Source organism: Equus przewalskii, chromosome 5 (genome assembly GCF_037783145.1).
Source record: "Equus przewalskii isolate Varuska chromosome 5, EquPr2, whole genome shotgun sequence".
Lineage (NCBI taxonomy): Eukaryota > Metazoa > Chordata > Mammalia > Perissodactyla > Equidae > Equus > Equus przewalskii.
Genome location: NC_091835.1, coordinates 51,249,145 through 51,270,758, shown reverse-complemented (window position 1 = coordinate 51,270,758; position 21,614 = coordinate 51,249,145). Strand labels below are relative to the sequence as shown.

The 21,614-nt window shown below is 36.9% G+C and overlaps 1 protein-coding gene across 31 annotated transcripts in view; it reads left to right on the top strand.

Moving 5' to 3' along the window:
* SOX5 (SRY-box transcription factor 5) overlaps positions 1 to 21,614 on the top strand; it is a 947,484-nt gene that overhangs the window by 204,787 nt on the left and 721,083 nt on the right. The window lies entirely within an intron of this gene.

Sequence of the window (21,614 nt, the reverse complement as noted above, 5' to 3'; positions counted from 1 at the left end):
CCTTCTTCCACTTTTAACTTGTTATCAAAGGTATACAACACAAAGTAAATGTGAGACAATTCAGTATAATCTCTGTGAGAAACGTCAGCTCACTGAGACGCCAACATAACGGTTTTAGACTTTTTACAGGAAGGAAAATTTAGGTCAGTTTTAAAGAAGAATCTATACTGGAATGGATAATCAAACACACACCCACAAATGCACGCATGCACATACACAGTTTTTCTTTCAAAGACGCCATTATTTCCATCACTTCTGTTCATAATACCTCTCCTTACAATAAACATTTTTGATTGGCAATAGTGGTTAGCACAGACCTGTTATTTTGTTTAGTTCTTATGCTTTTTAAATGCCAGTCCCTTTCTAGGGGGAGGTGATCTTTTTAGCTTGTCATAAGTAACATCAAATAGCACCTTAAGTAAGTACTTAAGTACACTTTGCTGATAGTGACAATGCATGACGGCTAATGAGAAGCAAGTATGTGTAAATCTAATTTAAATTTACCATCAGTGTGGCATAGGTTACTACCTTGATGTTTTCGTCTTATGAACGGGATTCCTAAAAGGCCGTGATCAAGCATACAACTAATAAGCAGCCTTAGAAATGGAATGATGGCTTTGATCTCGCTGCTGTTTAGTTGACAGATGGGAATCAAACAGACATAAACTCTGTACTTCCAATTTATTGCTGGGAAGGGAAATTGTGTGCCCAAAATGCCATAAGACAGGTTGTTCTTCCAGCATTTATAGTCTGGTGGGAAGAAGAAAATAAAGGTCCTGTAGTCTTTCAAAAAAGACAGTTTTAAGCCATTTTCAACATAATATTTCAGACTTCCAGTTTGGATGAGAAATGTTGAGTATAACCGGGCCAACTTCTGAACCTTTTGAAGTTCATTCACATAGTACAACTTTTCATTTCCAATTTCTCTTTTAATTCAAGGTTGATTTAAATGAAAGATTCTTTACCCAACACTGTAGGTGCTTAGTAAGTGTTCTGCTTACAGTAACTCTAAAAATGCTTCCTTTAAATGTTAAAAATGTTTATATAAGTGTATGTTTTGATTCTTCTCATATTCTAGCTAAATGGCCCAAATAATTGTTTGTTCAAATATGTTGAATTCACACTATAAAACTAAGATATCTCTAATATGGTATGAGTAACAAATGAGCATGTGATACTCATAGACCCAAAATTAAAAAATATATATATGTACAGGTGTATTAACCAGATTTACTGTATTATATTCTTTAGCTTTTATGTGGTAAGCCTTTAAACACTTAAATGTGAAAAAAATTGTAATGTTCCTTTTTGGGGGGGATACCAATATTATGTTTTATGTGCTTCCTAAATGCAATTATTTAATGTTTAATCTTCAAATTTCATGCAAATATAATTAGTAAGAATTCTATCAGTATGATCACCCACTTGAGATTTTTCTGTTCAAACATAAATTGGAGTAGCACTATCTCAAGTACATAGAATTTTATTAATTAATGAAGAAATTTCCTAATTGACAAACATAGTTACTCGTCTATCTCATGTGAATTTCAGAACTGAATTTTTAAACACTTTTAATTCAGAGATTAACCAGTTAACTTGCAAAGAGTAAATGTATCTGACAGTTCTGGCTATAGCATTAACTCTGGTTAACATTCTCACACAAATAGGCCTGGTAATAAGCGGACAGGAAAAGGGAATGTGAATGATTTAGTTGAACACAGAAAAAAGGGCAAAGCTCACATCCTATAGATGGTACACTGAGTAGAAAATTTGGAATATGAAGAATGTTGTATCAGATTGGTCACAGAAAAAAGTTTCATGACTTCGTAATGAATTGATTTAGTTGTACAGTCAAAATATACCCCTATTTGTACAAGAGGAAATTAAATCTGCTGATATTGTCTAGGGAAAAATTAAAGCTAAGAGTGAGGACACTAGATAAGACTTTGCTCTAAAGAACAGAAATAGAAATTGGAGAAATCTGTTGAAAGAGAACAACCATTTAGTGTGAAATCATTGAAAGCATAAATCATGAGATGGGGTTAACAAGGGCTCAAGATTAAAGAGTTGAAAATAAGACCTATAAAGGACAAATTAATAAATAGAGAAAACTCATATTAAAGTTAGTTGTTTGGAACAATTAGGAGGAAACATTTTATAAAATAACTTTTAACTTGATTGTATGAAAACCGAAAGAGCCAAAAAGGGGGGGGGGGGTGGGAATCCTTGTCTATTAATGATTTTTTCACCTTTGGGGCTTTTGTGCAACTAGTGTAATTTTTTCCAAATATTTCTGTATATTTATGTACTCATCCCAGAGTTTTATCACTGTGATATCCCTGAGAATGCAAAGTGAAGGGAGGCCTGTACCTGCCTACAAGAAGTTTTGCAGTCCGATAGAAATGTAAACAAATGACCATAGGAATGGTGTCAGCAACATGGCTGAATAAGACATTCCTCTTCATGCTCCCCCACCCCCAACAACAACAATTTGGCATCCATCCATGGACAAAAGTGGCTTCATGGGAGCTGTGGGATCCAGCATCATATGCCAAGGGATGTGGAAAGAGTCTCACCTCCCCAAGTGTTTGGTAATTGGCGTATAGACCTTGGACCCAGCTGTGGACCCTGTGGTGACCCATGAACTGGCTCTAGCCCCTCTTGGCCATCGTTCAGGAGCCCCTGAAGAACACTGTCGTATTCAGCCTCCCATGGACAAGAGAAGCATTATGGAAGTCCAGATTTCCAGAGGAGGAAAATACAAGTTTGAACACGTTGGAGAGGAGCACTGAATCATGAGCTGCATGATTGAGAAGGTGGGACGTAGCTGGGAAAGCAGTAGATAGGACTCTTGGAGGGCATTAAAGGAATGCACCTCCTACTAACTGCTACATGGACTCCATAAGAAGCCCACCCATGAACTCCTGGGGATGCCTTGCCTACAATTTCTCCAGCTGGCCCATGGGCACCCCCAGCACTCCGTTTGCCTCAACCATGCTCTCTTCCACCCCTTGGATGGCTCCCTGTGTGTACTCCCAACCTCTTAGTGGCAGCAGTGAGAGCAATCTTTGGCAGACAGCTAATGAGCACACACAGAAAGTTGGCCTAAACTGTGGGCCAGGAAGAGACCACAAACTTGAGCTTTAGCACCACCCTTGTGAAAGCAGAAGGGAAGTTGTCAGCACCTGGCCTGGTATGTTGCAGGATTGGAAGAGGGCATAAAGTTTAAGAATTCTGAAGCAAGAGGGAGCAAGAAGCATGGAGCAGATGTATCCCATAGAGGGTCTGAGAAAGCCTCAGAATCCCTAGTAGGGCTGATAGAAGATATCTCTCTCCCAAAGGCAGTCAGTAAAAACTGGAGGAGGTGACTGCTACTTCATATGCAAACACAGCAATGCCAAACTTCAATGAACATCAAAAATGGAAGAAACATGATACCATTAAAGAATCACAATAATCTTCCAGTAACTGATCCGAAAGACATGGAGATCTGCAATTTACGAGATAAAGAATTCAAAATAACTGTTTTCAGGAAGCTCAATGAGCTACAAGAAAACACAGAAAGACAGTTCAATGAAATCAAGAAAACAGCAAATGAACAAAATGAAGTTTAGCAAAGAGACAGAAATCATTAAAAAAGAACTGAACAAATTCTGGAGGTAAGAATATGATAAATGAAATGAAAACTACAATATCATCAACAGCAGAATGGATCAAGGAAAAGAAAGAATCTGTGAGTTAGAGCACAGGAACTTTGAAATTATCCAGTCAGAGGAGAACAAAGAAAAAAGAATGAAGAAGACTGAAGAAACCCTGCATACTCTACAGGGTACCATCAAAGCAAACAACCAGAATTATTAGAGTTCCAGAAGGAGAAGGGGGCAAAAAGCTTATTTAAAGAATAATGGCTAAGAACTTCCCAAATCTGGGGAGAGATTTAGGTGTCTAAGTTCATGAAGCAACTAGGTCACCAAATAAACTCAATTTAGAGAGATCTTCTCCAAGACCTAATAAAACTGTCAAAAATCAAAGATGAAGAGATAATCTTAAAAGCAGCAAGAGAAAAGAAGTTTTTAACTTAAAAGAGAACTCTCATGAGGCTATCAGCAGATTTCTCAACAGAAACCTCACAGGCCAGGGCAGAGTGGGAAGATATATTCAAAGTTATTAAAGAAAAATACTGCCAACCAAGAATACTCTATCCAGCAAAATTTTCCTACAGAAATAAAGGAGACAAAGATCTTTGCAGAGAAACTAGAGCTGAGGGAGTTCATCACCACTACACCTGCCTTAAAAGAATTGCTGAAATGAAAGAACACTATTTAGTAACATGGAAACATAAGAAAATATACAGCACACTGGTAAGGGTAAGTAGATAGTCAAATTCAGATTAATACTGTTATATGATGATGTCTTAACAACTTAATTGTAGTATAAAGTTAAAGGACAAAAGTATTAAAAACAACTATACCTACAGTAACTAATAAATACACAATATAAAAAGGGTAAATTGTGACATTAAAAACATAAAAGGAGGGGGAGTAAAAAGGTACAGTTTTTGTATGTGATCAAAGTTAAGTTTTTATCAACATAAACTAGACTGTTACATCTATAAGATGTTTTTGTAAGCTTCATGGTAACTACAAATCAAAAAGATACAATAGATTGACAAAAGATACAGAAAAGGGAATCAAAGCATACTATTATGGGAAATCATTAGTTCATGTAGGAAGGCAGCAAGAGAGGGAGAAAGGAACAAAGGAACTACAAAACAGCCAGAAAACAATTTGATGGCATTAGTAAGTCCTTATCTATCAATATTTACTCTAAATGTAAATGAATTAAATTTTCCAGTCAAAAGATATAGAGTGCCTGGAAGCATAAAAAGTGACTGTATGCTGCCTACAAGAAAGACACACATAGGGTCAAAGTGAAGGGAAGGAAAAGCTATTTCATGAGAGTGGAAACCAAAAGAGAGCAGGAGAAGCTATACTTATGTCAGATGAAATAAGACTTTTAAAACCTTTAACAAGAGACAAGTTTGTTTTATAATGATAAGGATCAGTTCATCAAGAGAAGGTAACAATTGTGAACATGTATGCACCTAACAATGGAGGCACCTAAATAGATTACTAGCAAATTTTAAGGGAGACATAGACAAAAATATAATAACAGTAGGAAACTTTAATACTCAACTTTCAACAGTTCATAGATCATCTAGACAGAAAATTGATAAGGAAACATTGCCCTTGGATTATACCTCAGACCTAACAAACATATACAGAACATTCCGTCCAACCGCTGCAGAATATACATTCCTCCCAGTGTACATTCTTCTCAAGTGTACACAGAACATTCTCCAGAAGATGTAATGTGATAGGTCACAAAAAATCTTAGCAAATTTGAGAAGATTGAAATTATACCAAGTATCATCTCCAACCACAATGGTATGAAACTAGAAATCAATAACAGGAGGAAAACTGGAAAATTCACAAATATGTAGAAATTAAACAACACACTTCAATGGGTCAATGAAGAAATCAAAAGAGAAATCAAAAAATATATTGAAATAAATGAAAATGGAAACACAGCATACCAAATCTTACGGGATGCAGCTAAAGCAGTTCTAAGTGGAAAGTTTGTAGCTATAAATACCTACATTAAGAAAAAAGAAGGGCTGGCCCAGTGGTGTAGTGGTTAAGTTTGTGCGCTCCACTTCAGCGGCCCGGGGTTCACCATTTCAGATCCTGCGTGTGGACCTACACACCGCCTCAAGCCATGCTGTGGTGGCATCCCACATAGAAGAACTAGAAGGAGCTACAACTAAGATATACAACTATGTACTGGGGCTTTGGAGAGAAAAAAAAAAAGAGGAAGATTGCAACAGATGTTAGCCCAGGGCCAATCTTCCAGGCAAAAAAAGAAAAGAAAAAAGCCCCAAATTTTAAAAAAAAGAAAGAAAGAAAAGAAAAGAGAAAGATCTCAAACAATGTGACTTTATACCCTAAGGAACTAGAAAAAGAAGAACATACTAAGCCCAAAGTTAGCAAAAGGAAGGAAATTACAAAGATCAGAGTGGAAATGAATGAAATAGAGACTACAAAAGCAATAGAAAAGATTAGTGAAATTGTCAGCTGATTTTTTTAAAAAAGATAAACAAAATTTACAAACCTTTAGCTAAACTAAGAAAAAAAGAGAAGACTCAAATAAATGAAATCAGAAATTAAAAAGGAGACATTATGACTGATACCACAGAAATGCATGGATTATAAGAGACTACTATGAACAAATACATGCCAGCAAATTGGATAACCTGAAAGAATTGGATAAAGCCCTAGAAACATAAACCTACCAATACTGAATCATAAAGATGTAGAAAATCTCGACAAACCAATAAAGAATAAGGAGATTGAGTCCGTCAATGGATGAATGGATGAAGAAGGTATGAGATATATATCCATTCACCCATTGATAGACATTAGGTTGTTCCCATATCTTGGCTATTGTGAATAATGTTGCAGTGAACATTGGGCTGCAAATATCTTTTCAAGATCCTGATTTTATTTCTTTGGATGTATAGCCTGAAGTGGGATTGCTGGTAGTTCTATTTTTAATTTTTTGTGTATACACACAGACACACATACACACGCACATACATACACACACACACAGAGGAATATTATTCAGCCATGAGTAAGAAGGAAATTCTTCTTACTCATTTGAGACAGCATGGATGGACCTTCAGGGCATAATGCTAATTAAAATAAGTCAGATAGAGAAAGACAAATACTGTGTTGTATCACTGATATGGGGAATTTTTTAAAAAGCTGAACTCATAGAAACAGAGAGTAGAATGGTGGATGCCAGAGGCTGAGAGGTGGGGGAAATAGGGAAACGTTGATCAAAGGGTACAAACATTCAGCTATAAGATGAATAAGTTCCGGGGATCTGATGAATAGCATGGTGATTACAGTTAACAAACTGTATTATATACTTGAAAGTTGCTAAGAGAGTAGATCTTAAATGTTCTCACTGTAAAGAAGAAATGGTAATTATATGAAGTGATGGAGGAGTTAACTAACATTACTATGGTAATCATTTTGCAATATATAAGCATATCAAATCATCACATTTTATGACTAAAATTTACGTAATGTTATATGTCAATTATATCTCAAGAAAGCTGGAAAAAAAACAAATGACCACACTAAACCGTGACATGAGTGATGACATAAGCATGTACAACCTACCAAGTTATTACACAGAAGAAGGGATTATTAATTTTGTCAGGAAAGGTTGCCAATCATGGAATGCGTCAGAGCGGGGATGATGTTTGGGTGGGGTTTGATGGATGAGCTTTTGTTCAGAGAAGGATGAAAATGCATATCACAGCATTTATTTGATCTTGCAAGATGGTGGCTTTAGGAGATAAAATAATGAATCTAATCAGATTCATAACGAAAAGCCTTCTATACCATACTATAGAGTTTGTATTTTATTCTGAAGAAAAATCATAGAATTTGATTTGCAGTTTAAAGCTATCACTCTGGTAACCATGTGTAGGATGATTTCAAGGGGGAGAAAATAGTTATTTCACAAATTCAGGTAGGATATGAAGAAGGCTTAAACAAAGAAAATAGCATCAGGGACAGAGAAAGAAGGATGACATTTAAACATATTTAAAGGGGTAAAATCATTATTTAACGATTAATTGATTATGGAACATAGAAGAGAAGTATAGTCTAAGTTGATGCCAAGCTTTTTTGGCTTGGGAAAATAGGTGACTGGTTGTTATGAAGTAACATAAGAACCAGATTTGGAAACAAAGAAAATAATTCAATAACTTTATTGATGGGAGTTTCAAGTGCAGTGGTGATTTGCCAGATGTGGATGAACAGGGAAAGGGAGAGAATATGTCAGCTCGAAGGTGATGCGTGAATATTCATTCTTAATATTGGTAGACACTGGAGCATATTTACTGACAAGAGGGAGATGAGTCAATGGAAAAGCAAAAGTTGAATATATAAGGGAAGAGAGAAATAAGAACAGGAGAGCGTGGCATGCAGAGGTAGGCAGAAGGATGATTCTTGAACAAAAGAGCACCTGCACCTCAGGAATGGCAGAAGACAAAGAGGCAGCCCAAGTGAGAAGACAGAGAGTGATAGAGGTGGGTCACTCTTTATGGACGGACTGGATGCCTGGTGGCCTCAGTTTTGGAGTACGAGGCATCATCTGGTGAGATAGAGCCTGGTAATAGCGGGGGAAAGGTGGAGGAGGGTGTTAGTGTACAGAGTAATCATGGAAGGAAATGAGTATTGTCCTGGAGTGAAATAAAAGACTCTCAGTTCTTTCTCCATCTCTTCCTTTATAGGAGTTTCTCCATGACACACTGAAGTTCTATGATTTTAGAGAACTGGCTTTATGTTGATCATTTTAACAGTTTGGTTGCTTTCTGCTTCCCCAGGACTAGAGATTGTGAGATGCCGCCCCCTGGGTAAAAGGTCACTATAATTTAAAAAACTAAACCTTATAAAGAGCTTTTCCTTTTTTTCATCTTGTCTTAGGACCAAATTATTTCATGCCACCACCAGTTTCTTGCTTACAGACTAGAAGGGGTTTGTACACATGGGAACCCTATTTTGCTTTCAGAAAAAAAAAATTTTAAATCAAGACTCTCCTACCTAATAAGGAATGCTTTGGATAGCAAGACTTTATTTTTAACTTAAAAAATTTTAATTTCTCTCCAAATATGTTTTGAAATGACATGTGGAACTTGAATATAATTGGCACGGCTCTGTTTCATTATTCCCATCTACATGCTAAGAGATATTGAAGCTTGTGGATTTCTGTGTGCTTATTTGTATTTCTGCAGATTTTCTGCTTCCTTCCTCCATCCACACCCAAAAGTTAGAGGGCCAGAATAGGGAATTCCAGTCACTTCTGATGAGAGAATTGAAAGAGTGCGGAAAATTTTGCCAATTTTATGGGAAACTGGCAATCTTGGAAAAAGCGCACTCCTGGCAGATCCTTCACATAAAATGTGCCAATGTCAAGTCTGTTGTTAAATGTCAGAAAGAGTAAAATGAATATGTGTATTTCATTAGTTAAAGCGTCATATGGGTGCCAGAGGTGGTGATTCCTCTGGACCTTTGGTTGGTAAGTATGAGTGGGTGCCAAGATAGCCCCCCCACCTCTCCCCCCTCCCCTTCACTCCCAACCCCACCCTCGCTTATTCCAAAGACGTGGCAAAAGATTAAACTAGTCATTTTTAAGTCCTCTTGAGAGAAATCGGCTTCCTGGCACTTCCTTCACGTTTTAGGACTCCAGTGACTTTTATTCTATAATTACCAACCAAGAGAATCCCACAGTGACACAGGTGACTGTCCCCAGCATGGCTGTGCCTGCAGAGGCTACAAAGCTTTCGAGGTAACGCGGGCAGCTTCACAGTTGTCTGATCACCAGTGGGCCCCAAGTGATGTGAAAGAGAAGCCCATGGCTGAAGATCTTTAGCTTTGAAGGCAGGTTCAAAAAGAGTCCCATGCCTCTGTTTTCTGAAGGCTGAGTTAGATGAACAGATATTTGGCGCTTTCAAGATTTCTTTGTGGGACTTAAAGTTGTAACTTTCATTTGCGCCCAAGGCCTTCAGAATAAAGCGGACCACATGCTGGAAAGGTGCAGCAAGGATGGTTTTTATCTGAACTAGTTTCCCCTTTATATTTGAAACTAGATGAAATTAGTAAAGCTTTCTAAATGATTTGCTGAATAAGTATTAGAAAGAAAACTTTATATTTTACTTTGCTTTTTCTTCTCTTGAGTCTGGTAATGAAAATCATAAAAAAAACCAGTAAGAGATGGGGAGGAATCAAGTTGGTTGTAACCTCTGTATGCATTAATTTGAAATTTTGCTGAAGGGTTGTCTTTACATCTGTATTTTACATAATAATGTAAATTATTATGATGTGCAAACAACCTTCTAAATATGCTAAACTTGTATTTTCTTAAAATACTAACACTCAAAGAATTAAATGAAGTTTCTATGTTTTCTTCCTGTTTTTGCTTTTTAATGTCTTAATCTTTTTAACTTTCACTTTTTCTTTTAACTAACAAGTAATATATGTGAATTGCAAAAAGTTTTAACATTTAATAGATGGGTGTAAATAAGAAAAGAACATAGAAAAACATTCTGACTTCAATTCAGCTATTTTGTAGCTGTTTTTCTTTAGGCAGCTAGAAATGCAGTGTAACTTAACTAGACCACAGAAGATGAGTTAAAATAAAGGAAGACTGGAGAAATCCTCATAGAAATAGAGAGAGAAGACAAATGCTAAATAGGGAGTAAATAGGTAATTCATGTTATTTTATTTCGAGGAGATTCCTATATATTAAATCTTTGTTTCTTGCTAAAGTGTTTTATTTGTTCATTAATTAATCCATTGACACATTAGTCAGCATTCATCAAATATTTTATTATGGACCCAGAACTGTGCTTGATGCAACGATAAAGAAGACAAAGCACTTAGAGCTAGTAGAGGGATGCAACCACGTTAGCATCCAACAACGAATAAGTACTGAAGACCTACTGTGTTCTGGGCACTTTACTAAGAACTGAGGATGTAATAAGGGACAAATCAGACAAAAATCTCTGCCTTCATGGCGGATGGCAGATAGTGGACATCATAAAACAAGGACCAGCAAATGGCAGCATGTCTGTGGTGTTTAGGAAGAGCAAGTAGACCCATATGACTGGAGCAGAGTGCACGAAGGAGTGACTAGTAGGACATGAGTTTAGAAAACAGTTGGGGCCAGATCATTTTGGCCTTGTAGGACATTGTAAGGACTTTGGCTTTGACTCTGAATGAGATGAGAAGCCTTGATAGGGTTTTAAGCAGAGAGAACTGGCTTATGTTTTAAAAGGATCATTCTGGCCATAGTTTGGAGAAGACACGTGTTTTAGTCAAGGAATGGAAGCTGGGAGGCCATTGGGAGGCCATTGCAATAAGCCAGACCAGAGATTCATGGTGGATTGAATCAGAGTGGTAGTGGTGGGGGTGGTTAGAAATGATCAAAACCTTGATGTAGAGTGTTTTATAGATTCGTTCCACAAGATTTGTTGACCCAGGTGAATATGAGGTATGTGAGAAAGAGAGAAATCCCAGATGACTTGAAGATTTTGGCCTGAGTAACTGGGACGCAGCCATTTCCATTGGCTGAGATTTGGGAAAGAGCAGGTTTGAGGATAAATAATAGATCAATTTTGAACCTAAGTTTGTAATTCTTATCAAGTATCCAAGTAGAAATATTGAACAGAAGTGTAGGCTGGAAATATAAATGTGAAAGTCATCAGTAAGAAAGTGAGGGTGGACAAAAATGCAAAGGGAGAGGGAGTGTGAATATGGATGTAAGGAGTAAACCCTGCAATACAAGTAAATGCAATAAATTGTCACAGAATGGAAAGATGTGCAGAGTCGAGGGCCTCTAGGACCTATCAACCCAGGGAAAGGACTTTAGGTATTATCGCAAATATTATGGGAAACTCTTGGAACATTTTGAAGAGGGGAGCTACATGATCATAAAGCCTAATAATGGAAAAATTGAGATTAAAAACTTAGCAGAAACCTCAGAAAGTTTTTGCATGTTTTACTTGTATCCTTTACATTAGGATTTAAATCTAATTCCCGTCTATCTACTATCAGTGGAAAGAATTAGCTATGATCTCAGTGAAGTTAAAAATAAGTTATTTTTGTTCTCTTTATTAAATAAACCAAAGTTCTTAACTTTTTTCCTCAATTTCTTTGAACTTAATCTATATAGAATTTTTTGAATCTCTCGTTTTAAAGAGAATTTCATAAAACTCTTTTGGTTGTATATACTTTTTTTTGTATATTTTATGACCTTCATATGCTGCTAAATATTTTCCTGGGACAAAGCATGTATTTTTATTGTTGTTTTATAGATTTTAAAAGGACCCCTCAGACATCATACTCCTAAACACAGCTTTATTCATTCTGAAAGGGAGGCAGATAGACATTTCATGACCGAAGGAAGGCGCTAATTCTGGGATTCATGAGGCCAGAAGTCTGGTGGAAACCTCCTTGGCCTTTAGTCAGAATTAAATGATTTCAAGAATTAAAGAAATGTGGCCATCCATCTTCAAAATTTCAACTAACAGCCTGACCTGAAAATAATTCTAATCAATTTACATAAGATGGTTAAAATTATTTTCTGGTGATTGTTGACTAAATTATGTTTATTTTGCCAAGGGACATCAGGTTTGAGCTAAAACTGGAAATTCCTTTGTGTAATATGTTTAATTCTACTCCTAAAATATCTCACATGCAAAACTCTGAATTTTTTTTTTCCAAAATTAGTTCAACAAACTTGGCATATAGTAAATGTTTGGTAAAAAGTTCAGGAAATACAATAGCCGATGTGTGCAGTCCCAGAACCATTTTAAAATTTGGGAGTATATCTTTTAAAAGTAAAAAATGATAAAAGGAGGGAAAAAAGAAAAAATGCTGAAAATCCTTTATAGCTCAGATATTTAAGCCACTTAAGCTGTTAATGGGTGTTGTCTGTTTCCCTAACATGATGTTAACAGGACTTAGTTATTTGCACACAATAATGATGGAATCATTGCATTATTAAAACTCAACTCCATTGCTTCACCAATTCTCTGTACCCACTGACTTTTCCTTCCAGTTGCTCTATCATTTTTCCTGGCTTTTTTTCCTCAAAATAGATTTGGTTTGACCAATACCATAGAATTCATTAAAAGGAATGTGGAACAGTATTAAGAGGCATTGTACAATGGGTTCATGTATAAAATGTATATGTATATTTGAGTGTATGATGCAAATATCCTGAGACAAGGGATAGGCTGAATTGAGAAGTTGATTTAAATGTTAAAGAAATTTTCTTTTCAAAGTGTTAATACTTTCAAGAAAGCTTAAAATATGTATAATGTAAGGGTGTATTATTAAGTGGATGCTTCCTTTTGGAGTGATGACATGGTTTAGGAGCAAGCCCATACATGGTAATAAATAACACGTGTAACATTCATATTTTACAAAGCACTTTACAGACCTGTTAAATATATGCTCTTTGTTGTTGATCGATAGATATTGTTTACCCATGATTTTGCACTTGAGAAACCAAAGTAACACAAAGAGAGATTACCCCTCTCAAATCCTTTTAAGAAAAATGTAGAATATAAATAAATTTAGTAAATTAAAACTGCTTATGATGGGTGAAGCCATTTTTTTAGCAATATGAATGGCTTTTAAACATCCTCGCTTGGGTCTAATGGGAAGTGATCACTTGATCTTTTTAAACACCACCTACCTAAGCTCAAAAGCTTGAGAGTTACCAGATAGTGTTTGACTTAGTATTTTATGTCTAGCAATCCGTTGGGGAAAATGTTGCAGTGGATTAAAAATACCTGCTTTGACAAGCATATCAAAAAGATCATATCATTCTGAATCCAGTACTGGAATTAGTACTGATAGGGCATGTTAAGAACTTTCATTTCTCCAAGTTACTACATGTAAACATAAGTGTAAGGAATAATCTTTATCTTATTTGAATCCCTTTTCGTGATATGTTCTTTACAACTTATATTTCCATCTTTTCTGTTACTCTGTAAAATGGATCTTTGTTTTTACTTGTTATATTTTTTATACTATATATGTACTAGAAGAAAGGAAAGGAAAGAATATTTTCTAATCCTCTATTCAAGGAAAAAGTCAAAGATCTCCTTGTGAAATTTTACCTTAATGAGTGTGTAACTTTTTCGTGGCTGTCAATAACAGGTACTTTAAAAAGCATTTTGTCTAAATGTTTATTTGAAAAGCAAAATTGTTTTTCTGAAGAAAAACCGGTTTAAATAAGAGCTTAACTAGCTTTCATAAAATCAACTTTAAGATCTTAGGTGTAATTAAGTAGAGGAAAATAGGGAATAACAGTAATAACATACTTTTTAGCAAACTGCATTTCTGTGGAAAGTGTTTATAATATTTATTAACATACAGAATTAGTCTTAACGTGTTAGAAAGAAGAGAAAATGCAACACCTTTCAAAGATGCAAATTGACAATTAACAAAACAATAGAATTCTAGGCCTTCCTTTGCCAGAGGTGTAAATTGATAATCAGGCTCTGCTGCAAAGCTGGTTGTTTCTATTTAAAAGTTACCTTGACGTGAAGGCTCCCCAAGGAAGAAGAAAATAAGAAGATGACCATTTTCGTTAAATAGAACATCCAGTCTATAGTGATATCATCATTCTCCTGCTCTCAGCAGTTTATATTTGAAAAATCACAGCCGGAAGGGAGGAGAATGTGTGAATTTGGATTCTCTATGTATTTAACAGCTCTGCTTTTCACATTGATTCCTGATTCTATGCACTGTTCTGACCTTTCCTTTTAAGGTATTAAACAGTATGGAACCTGGACACCTGAGGAATCTAGTAATACTTAACTGTGTCTCTGTAGGGCTGTGTTGTGCTATGTTTGTGTTTTTGAGTTTCTGCCATGACGTTGTCTCTGTAAACTCAACACTCCATTTTCCGTTAGTAGACATTTCAGTTTCTCTGATTTTCTGTATCATTTGATTTTTATTTGCTTCTTTGTAGTTATTGACCTGATCTTATGTTTACTTTGCCACTGGAAGTCTCTGGCTGTATTGAAAAATTGTTTTGTTTTCTTTTTAATTTGTTGTGTCAGTAGTTATCCTACTGTCAGCCTGCATTTATTGAGTGCCACTGAGCGCCAGGTCCTGTGCTAGATGTTGTGCATACAAAGATGATGGAGAATTAGTCTAGTGGGGCTCGAAGCTCAAAAGAGAGTGAGGTTTGAAGTAAGAACTCCTCGATCTCTACCTCCCTCTCTTTCTTCCTGCCTTCAGTGAGTATTCATTGAGTATCTAGCTACACAGTGGTAAACAAGAAAGACATGGTCCCTGCCAGATCCTGCTTTCTCCTCTTGGTCCATTTATTACTCAGCATTTATTGAGGCAGGCTCTGTGTTCACAGGCATAAAAATGCATGCACTTATATAAATGAAAAAAGTATGAGCTGTGTTCTCAAGGAGTGTGATGTTTTGGCTAAATCCTTGAATCTTTCTCAGCTTCAGTTTCCTCACTAGTAAATAGGAAAAATAATAACTCATTCAGAGCACCCTGATGGGGATGATGGTAGAGATGATGTGTGTGAAAGTTCTTATTTAATTTGTACTGAAGAAGCTAATTCAATTTTCCTGTTCCAGGAAACTTGTGTACCAGGAATCCTACAATTTTAGAAAAGAGGGCAGCTAAGTCAAAGAAGAGGTTAGTTATATCATACAATAGATACTTTATTTTATTAACATTCATGATTTTGACTTTTCCCCTTAGGCTCTGGAGTTCTATGATGTAGTTATATGTAATTTTATTGAGGCAAACATTTGAAATGTGCATCGAGGGTCTTAGAGGCAATAACTAGTGGGGAAGTGCCGTAACATAGTGGTCACAGATCTGGGCTTTGGAGTCAGAAAGACCTGGGTTGAGTCCTTCCCTACACACTTGGACAGTCTCTTCAGACTATAGCATCTTCATCTGAAATGGGGATGATAAGCTTGTCTCAAAGAATTGGTTGTGAGGGTTGCTATAATGTAAATAGAGAAGATGTAAAGGTAATTTATACAGTGTCTGGTACATGGTCAGCCTTCAGTAAATGGAATCTACCCTTAGTATTATCAACTTAATTACTAGCTAGAGAGGAATCCTAACTGACTACCCAACATTTATATCCCAACAAGGAGGGCTTTATTATTCTGCCCTTGCTTTCCTGAAGTGTGGCCATCAAGTGAGAAATTAAACGTTAGTGAAAGCTGAAAAGGCCATTAACTTGTGATATGGACTTAAGCTCAGGAAAGACCAGATTCTCAATAGAATTGTGATCCATGAACAATAAGTTCTTATATAAATATATCTATATTTGGTAATTGTAGAAATACTCAGGACATCATCCCATAGGCTTATCAAAGGTCCACTATACATTTGCAAAATGAAGCTGGGAGCAAAGAAGAAAGGAAATTCAGATTGGTGATTGAGGGGGAAGTAATGCAAAAGTTGCTGCCTAGCTCTTTGTTATTTATTTGTTTATTCATTCATTCATTGATTTTAGTTACTGCGGAATTGCCGAAAATCACGTGCTTATGTGAGTATATAAATATATCTTCATACTTTCAAATAAGTTGTCCATCTTCTCATGGACAAATACAGTGGTCCCCCTTTATCTGTGGTTTTGCTTTCCACAGTTTCAGTTACCCGCTGTCAATCTGGGTCTGCAAATATTAAATGGACAATTCAAGAAATAAGCAATTCATAAGTTTTAAATTGCAAACCATCTTGTGTAATATGATGAAATCTCGCATCATCCTGCTCCCTCTCGCTGGGGATATGAATCATCCTTTTTCCAGCACATCCAGGCTGTGTATGCTAACCTCCTGTTAGTCACATGGCAGCCATTTTAGTTATCAGATTGACTATTGCTCTATCGCAGTGCTTCTGTTCAAGTAACCCTTATTTTGCTTAGTAATGGCCCCAAAGCCCAAGAGTAGTGACACTGACAGTTCCAATATGCCAAAGAGAGTCTCTAAAGTGCTTCCTTTAAGTGAAAAGGTGAAAGTTCTCAACCTAATGAGGAAAGAAAAAAATCGTGTGCTGAGGTTACTGAGATCTGTGGTAGGAAAGAAACTACTATCTGTGAAATTATATATCTCCAGCTTTGTTTTCTTTTTTCTCAGAGTCCTTGTCTTGCCCTGAGTCTGGGAATTGGGCTGAGAACTGGGCACTTTTCTGGCATTTGTACACATAAAGGGGTAGGAGTGGAAGGATAGATACCATCCTAGCCCACCTTCCTGCCTGGGGTCTGTCTCCAAAAGGATGGTTTTCCCCTTTTCCCTCTCTCCCTGGATTTCAGCTATCCTTAATGTGAGGGAAAATGTTCCACTCTCTGAGCCTCTCAAGTTTCCAGAGTATTGTCCCTCCAGGCCTTCTTTAGCTTTCTCCTCACTGATTGTGGGTTCTCTTCATGGATGCCATCTGAGTGAAATAAACATTCATCTTCTGCACAAATGAAGACAGAAGAAGAGTGACTGTCTTCCTTATGGTTACAGGGCAGTCTAGTAAATTTTCTTTCTGTGGGGCTGGCCAGGACTCTCTCTGTCTCTTTATGGTGTACAATCTTGTTCTCCAAATCACAGTGTTTGCATGATCCTAGGCTGCAACTTCAATGGGAGAATCATAGGTTAAGGGTCAATGCCCCGTTGTCCTTTTGGGGTCACTTTAATACAGGCATTCTAAAAACATCACAACAAGCTTTGAAGTGCTGTGCCAAGCCCCACTTCTTATCTCCAGTATCTGAGCTGGTGGTGCAGGTATCACCCAATCTGTGCCTGGCTGCCCTGGCACCTCAGAGGGGAGCAGAAAATGCTGACTCTCCCCACCCTCCCTGTCTCCTGCCAGCTCTGAATTCCAGCTTCAGGAGAAGTTTTGATGGGTGTGGGACTCAGCCTTAAGCAGAACATGGCACTCACTTTACACCTGCCAAAACCTGTTCTAAACAGGTCAGATCTATACTTTCTGATTCTGAAGTTCCTTGGGCAGAACCCACCCTTTCCAGGAAGAGTTCTGGGTGTTTTTTGGTTTTTTTTTTGTGTGGGTTTTTTGTATTGTTTCGTTTTTTTTAAGACATTTGGAGTCTGAGGTGGAGATCTTAAAAATATCTTTCCTCACCTCTCCCTCTCCTAGGTATTCTGCTAAGAATCTCAGAAAGAGTCATTGCTTCAGCCAAATCTAACAAGGCTGCCTCACCCTCCCTCCCTTCTACCAGTCACCCTTTATCTGCTTATGGAAGTTAAAGCAGAATTTATTTATTCGGAAACCACTGATGTTTCAGAAATGATACATCTCTGTACACCAAGTGTCCAACAGAATCACAATCACTGTCACAAAGCATATTGGACTCAGTTCTAAGGATTGACGTCTTTCTTTGTTACACTTATGCATGTTCAAGGATTTTTAGCAATCCCTGAAGACATCCCTGTGCATACTGTGGATAAACATCAGAACACAATCTTGTGTTTGAACAATATCATTTCCTTTATTTCTTACTATTAAACATGGCTATTGACATCATTATCTTGTAATAACATAATTAGTCATAATAACATAATTATTGACTCACAGGCCACCATTCTACCAGACTGGTGGCAAATCTAACATCAGCCATTCTTGGGTCTTCTGAACTTATTCTTTTGATTTGATTATCAAAGTTCTTTCAGGATCATCTTCAGGACCAAGGTATTGATTGGGGTGGAAGTTGCCCCCAGGTTATTCCATTATCTTTACATTTTGGTAGCAATACTTCCTGAGGATTTGACATAAACCAGGGGATATTGGGAATGGAAGGTAGGAGGTAGATTAACAATGATAGTGGCTGGGCTGATTGAAAGGTTGAGGTGAGGGACACTGAGGGTCTAGGCTGTCTATCCTCTGTCTTGGGGCACTGTATCAACGATACCGCTGATAACAAAGAAAAAGAATGTGAGAGGAGAGCGGGTTTGAGAGGAGAGATCATCAGTAAACTGGGAGACATTTGAGTGGACATATTGGAAATGTGGGTCAGGAGAGAGTTCTCCGATAAAAATAGAGAGCAAGTAGGGAACATGACCAAAGAGAGAAGCCTGCAAAACACCAGTGCTGTGGAACGTGCTCTCCTTTCTATCCCAGCACCTACCATCCTGTCAGACCATGTGGCTGCCAAACGGCTCACCCTTCCTCTAGTAGTCTCGCACTGAGTTCGTCTTACAGCTGCCAAATGTTTATTTCTCAATCGTAGCTCTACAGGCATTCTTCCTTTGCTCAGAAATCTTCTGTGGCTCCTCACTGTTTCATTTAGTTCAGTCTCTTTGGCTTGGAATTCATGATCCTCTCTGCTCTAACCCAATCTTCTACTTCAGCTTCACTTTCCAGTCTTCCTCAACCAGACATGTCCTTAGTCTAAAAAAGCCAAGACGATTTTCAGTGTTTTTAACAGGACTTTATACTTCCCTACCTCCATGCTTTTCCTCTTTGTTCCTGTTGTCCATGTTTCACATGGAATTCTCTTTACTCCACAACCTACCTGTCAAAGCCTTTTTTCTTTACTATTCCCTATATGATATGTTATTTTTCTCCTTTGCACTCCTGCACTTAATCATGCCTTTTATAAGGCATGTATTAAATTCTGACATATTTTTGACTGGCCATAGATTCATAGATTTTCTGTATATCAGGATTGGAAAGAACTTTTGAGCTCCATTAGTTCAATAATATCAACATTATATTTTAGTAGAACATACAGTTGAATGATTGCTAACTTTCCTAATTTAAAAAAAAGTTAATCCATAGAATTTTCTGAGTTTTAAGTTTGCCTATTGGGGAAGGCAGCCTTTAAGATGCCTCCTCCCGTGATCCCCACTTCCTGGCTTTCACACCTCTGTGTAATCCCCTCCCCTTGACTGTAGGCTGGACTTATTGACTTGCTTATAACAAAGAGAGTACACCAGAAGGGATGGGATGTCCTTCGTTTACTTACATGGAATGCTGCTGAGCAGTGCTGGAAGCACCATCATTTAATACAAATATTAAGAGAAATGTTTCCAACTTTCTTAGCCGATGGGAATTATATCTGGAATATCTATGTTATAGTACTTATAACTCAGTTAAGCTTCTTCATACAAAGTTTGCTATGTTTAAAGGAAAGCTAGCCTTAATATGACCTTCTTTTTTTCAGACACTGTACTGTATAAGATGGAATCCCTCTTCTCAGTGATTAAGAAGACTTTTGCTCAAATCAGGGGCAGAATATGTTTTACTTGACATTCCTCAGTGGGCAAATAGATGAATTCTTTTTGACTTTCCATGAGCGTCATGTCTAACTTCTTATTTTTTCCCCTATACTCTATACTATTAATATACTATACTATAATATTATTATTAACTTTTGGGTAAGACAAATCAGTCATTTCAAAGAATATCTGAATGATATTGGCTGTGTATTGATTTCACATATATTTGGTGATATTAAAAAAATTGTATGTAGCTACAAAATTTGCCTGGGAATTATAATTTATAACCTTCTTTCTCATATATATTTCTGTTGTGCTCAATGTTTTTTGGGTGGCCTTTCTCTAGTAACACTAGGTATAAAAACAGCCTCTTTTGTAAGCCTTGTCTTATGTTATATGTGCTCTTTCCTTTGGCCTCTCTGGTTCATAATGAATCTTGGTGTACTTTTAGATTTGGTGCAATTTTTTGAGTGTGTGTTATTTTTTGAAGTAGTCTTTTGTTGTTGTTAGTGTTGTTGTTTTCCCCCTATAACTAATGTGAAGTCAGCAATTTCATTTTCCCCACTCTGAGCGCTGTTGTCATCAGCTGTCCCTATATAATGACTTTTGATATGTCCCATTGTGACACGTTGGACCCTGTCCCTAGTTAATCACTCATTTTAGGAGACTGATTCTGGGCAACAATGATTATATTCTCTCTTCACTTTCAGTGTTAAAATCCTTGGCAGTTCATTTTTCTCTACCATTTTCTGTGGGCTGCAACTGAAACACCCAGCCACATTAAAACTCTTAGCAGAGTTAGCAATGCCTCTTTTCTGATACCCTGAGGGAATTCTCTTAACTACATCAATGGCCTGGGACCCTGTAGTGCTTAGAAAAAATTTTCAAGCTCCATATGACCTATCCCTATTTATACTGTTTTGGAACCTGCTTTTCTCATGTTTTGTAAGAAAAGAAGCAACACTTTGAAGCTCTTTGAAAACATTTTCCAAGTCCTTACTTACAAAGTGTCTCTAGTACAAATTGTAGGGAAAAGTACTTGTGTAAAACTATTTTCATGGGCCTTTGAAGATATATTCAGCAGTCCAGGAAATTAAGATATTCACAGATAAATCTAAAGTGATGCTAAATTCACATCAATATTCACGTTATTATTCTGCCATATCTTCTTTTAATCAAACAAACCTTATGGTGATACATATGTAGGAATATGTACGTGAGTGTATGTGTGAGAGAGACAGAGAGAGAGGGAGGCGAGAAAGAATGGGAATGCATATATATAATATAGAAATATCTTAGAGGATATGACGTCTCTGAATCCTTTTGCATCTGGATGGAACTATGACAAAAGATGATAACTTTCTACCAGTTGGATTTTAATATTTTATTTTTTGACTGAAGTAAGAAAGGGAAACAGAGAAAAAACTCAATAATGCTAAAGTTGTTGAGATTTTTATGAAGACTTTATGCATGTATATTCATGTGTGCGAATATGACTAAATTGTATGTATGTAATTTAAAGCAAAATTACTCTAGCTTCTTGTTTTACCAAAATGGATCCAGTTGATATATATTGCCCAAAGAACAGCAGTGAGGAAAAACATTTTCGATGTGTTAAAATCAGCTTCCATCACAGTCATTTTATCCCTGATATCTGCATGGCTTATCAATTTCTTGTAGCCAGAGACAGAAAAATGAGCGTTCCTCCATCTTCCACCCAGGACTGCACAAGTATACGTGTGCTTACTCG